At 34.1% G+C, this 4,135-nt stretch overlaps 1 pseudogene; it reads right to left on the reverse strand.

Annotated features, from left to right (window-relative positions):
* Positions 1 to 1,183: 1,183 nt before the first annotated feature.
* Positions 1,184 to 2,810, reverse strand: LOC103232333 (nck-associated protein 1 pseudogene; annotated as a pseudogene).
* Between the last annotated feature and the right edge of the window lie 1,325 nt (positions 2,811 to 4,135).

The raw sequence follows: 4,135 nt of genomic DNA on the forward strand, positions 1-4,135 counted from the left end.
AAAAATAGAAAAAAAATAAAGTGGTAAATGTAAGACCAAGTTCCAGTAGGGGTATCATATGACAGTGAACAACAACAACAAAAATGCTCTGTAATTTTATTAGATAATGGTGATCAGTTCCCTCTTTCATTCCCCACAGTGGTTAATTCAAACTTTTAATGCTATGCTTTTCAAGTTCACTTCCTCTTCTTTGCCTCCTGCTTTCACTTCCTTTTTTCAGAGATAATACAGAAGTCATTGAGTCTAAAATCTCTCAATATTATTTCCTCCCCAACACTTATTTATATCTGTACATAATCTTAGCCTCTCTCCTCCCATTACAGAAAAAGCAACTGATGTAACCCATCCACCTGTACCGTTTCCCATCTCCTCCATCACTTCATTCCATCAATTATTCCCATTTTGTCCTGTGTCTCCAACATTGCTATTTCCATTTGTTCTTTTTCAATTTAATAACATCATCACCCACCCACTCAGGCAAGTTAAAACATGAAAGAAGTTCCTAACACCTCACTCTTCCTTGCTCTCCCCCTTCCAAATCTGCACAATAACCAAGTCTTCTTGCCAATTATATCCCTTGAATATTTCTCACATTTTCCCTTTCCTTTCATTCCACTGCCACTCTCTTGGTTCAGGCCTTCATCATCATTCACTTCTAGACTGATACAGTGCCTCCTAATTAATAGCATAGCTCAGAAAAAAAGCATGAACCTTGAAGTCAGTTCATATTCAGATACCAACAATATATTTTACTGCAATTGTGACTCTAGGGAAATTAACCTCTTTAAACCTTATTTTCCCAGCTGTAAAATGGAGATAATAATGCTTGTCAGTAAGTGTTATTGTAGTGATAAGGGGAAATTATGAATATAAAACATTTAATACTATACCTTGCACATAGTAAGCACTCAAGAAATATGAACTCCTTGTCTTCTTATAACTTATTCTCCTCCAGCCCCTTTGCTACCCTGCCATGTGACTTTAACAGAAATCTGATATGTCACTTCCCTAATGAAAATCATTTGGTGGTTTCGGTTTGACCACATGTTCAAATTCAAACTCCATTAATTTAGGACATACAACTCTTCACAGGTTGAATCTCTACTCATATCTTCACTCATGCTTCAAATTCATGAGCTACTCGAAGACACAAAGGGAATTTGTCTTATCCATCTTTAAATCTCTAGGGTCTAACAACAGCGTTAGGTTCAAAATAAAGATTGTCAACAGATGATAATCTTTTAAAGAGTGCAGCCATCTGGTCTGGTTTGTCAAAGCTGGTCCACATTTATGTTAACACTTCTACATTCTCCACAGATTTCTTAAGTTTAGCAACTTGTGATGAAATAAGGCTTTCACTTAAGAACTTCATACCATATGGGCCTAGTAGTTCTAATAATGACCTTATTTCTGACATGTCAGAATATTTCTCTGCATTGAATGTTAATTCATTTTCTGTAGGTAATTTCACAAAGGCTTTAATTGCAGGGAAATAAGTTCTATGATCATAGTTGACTTATCTTAACAAAGTGTCCAAATACCAACTTCCGTATAGACTCATAATGATTAGTTCTCCATAACTGCCTAAATGTTGTGTTTGTTGAAGAAGAACTTCATTGAATACTCTTATAATATCCATCTACATGTAGTCTTACATTGGCTGGAGTATGGTCATGTGTGCTCTTACACCTGTTAGAATCTCTGATGGCTTTGCATTTTGTGTGTGGCTCAATTATACATAATCATCCCAACAATTAACTTAGTAAAGAGGATTTCCAGATGGGAAGTCAAATATTCTCATGGAGTAAAGGTATGTTTCCATAGCACCATGTTTGAGACACAATTTATAACTCAGAAAGTGCAGTGTGTAATTTGTCAAGTTTAGTCACAACCAGCCTGTTTTTCTTCATGTTCTTAATGCCTTGTTTCCCCCTTTCAGGTTACCCTTTCTTACTAGTCTGTTTTGTTTTGTTTTGTTGATTTCTTATTCACTGCTTGACTGGTGGTTTTGGCATAATACTTGGGCAGCAACTGGTCACTAAGAGTACACTGTTCTGTGCAAATATCTGTGATGATATTTCAAGCTTGTTTTGCCATTTCATCTAGAAATATATTACATAAGGGAAGACTACATTCTCCAATATGATATAACTCTGCTGCACACAGTTCATGAATGCAAATGATAAAATAAGTGCAATGTAGTGAAAATGCAGTTCAGTATCTTGACTGAGAAAGTAACTCCAAACACTGTTAAAGCATCTTCTCAAGAGCATGACTATGAAAACAAAATATGTAGAGCTTTGATGTTTTAAGCAACGTTTCCACCAAAGAATCTATTTTTGGTATGAAAACATTATTGTATTCATCATGTTTCCAAGTTCTCTGTGATCTGAAAGGCCACGCAAAGCCTTAGAGACTCTAGTATATGCCTGTAACCTAAACCAATCTAATCTCATTCCTCTGAAATCAAATACTTCCCCATCTTCGACTTATTTTACATTTACAAAGGTCATAGTGTTAACAACAGAGGACGTGATGCTTGAGTCATCTTCCCGGCAAACGGAAAGGTTCTGCAGGAGTTCAGTGAGGACAACAGCATCGAACCCAGAAAGGTACTGCATGTAATACCTTTGCATTACAGGTCCATATTTTAAAACATTTCCCAAACTAAATACCATAAAATTGCACAACATTAAAAATAGTAAAAGACTGCTTAGTATTAGAAGCAGACCATTTCCTGAAATTCTAAAACCAGCAGCATATGTTGTTGCTTGTATAAAGCCTAGTGATATTTTTAGACTAAATTTCATGGTGCCCTGTTGACATTAGCACAACCATTGTACTCTGGTGTATAATAAACAATCTTAGAGATTTATCAACTATTAACACAAATGTTAGTCCTTAACCACTTTTTATATGTTTTAAATTTTGAAAATTCAAGTGTACCTGCCGTAACATAAAAATAAACATTAGACTGTATCACAAAAAAAAGATACTTTTAAAATACAGAATACATTTTCATTCAAAGACACGTCTAACTTTTAAATGAAATCCACTTCCTAACTATAAACTAGTTGATATTTGGAAATTCCTTGAGTGGATTTTGATGGAAGATACAAGTTGCTATTAAATTTTTTTCAAATGACACTTCTGTTTTGACATGTTTGTTATTTTGTGATCACAAGCATCATCGGGTTTTGATTTACTCTGAAGTTTCTTAAACTGACAGGATAATATCATGCCTTAGGAAAACTGTACCTAAGTTAATCATGAAGAGATGGATCAAAGGGAAATCAATGGCATGTAATGCAAGAGTCAAACAAAAAGCAACATAAAAAACATCTCAAATAGCTTAATTTTATGTGATAATCATGGTAGTATCACTTTGTATTTAATAAGGACATTCCTTCCAAAGATGTTAAAGTTCTTTTAATGTATTACCTTGTTTTTACTCACAAAATCCTTGGGAGATAAAGGAAAATTATAACTTAGCTAAATAAAACTTGCTTTGGACCCTCGACATTTTTTGTTTTTAAATGTCAAATATTTCTGTTTTTACCATACTCATACCACTAAGCACTAATGATGAAAATTTTACAACTAAACATGTTGCTGACAGTATATATTCATGGTCACCGCTGATCCCTAAACAATCTTGATTGTATCTCTGTGGTGTGCAGATCTTCTTTTCTGTCTTCCTGCATTTTCTATAAATTCATAGTTAGATCTAGAGGTTTGATCTAATTTAGATTCAGTTTTTATATTAAGATAAATATATCTTAGATAGTGCTGTGTACATAATACCCACTGCCATTGATGATCATTTCTCAGATTCATTATTTTATCAAGGGTTTGAAAATTTATAATGTTCTAATTACATCAACAGGAAGCTTTGTTTTAAAAATATACATATAAACATGCCATTCCCCTGCATAAACTTTTTCAATGTCCATTATTGTTGGGATAAAATCTAAATTCCTTAACATAGATTATTTCAAGTGTATCAACTGGCAGTTGTTTATCACTTCTGTCTTATATTGTGTCACTCTCTGCCTCACACTTTAGGCTTCAGACATGCTGCTGACCTTTTTGCGGGTTTCTGAATGAACCTTACTCTGGACCACTTTAGGACATT

Source organism: Chlorocebus sabaeus, chromosome X (assembly GCF_047675955.1).
Source record: "Chlorocebus sabaeus isolate Y175 chromosome X, mChlSab1.0.hap1, whole genome shotgun sequence".
Classification (NCBI taxonomy): domain Eukaryota; kingdom Metazoa; phylum Chordata; class Mammalia; order Primates; family Cercopithecidae; genus Chlorocebus; species Chlorocebus sabaeus.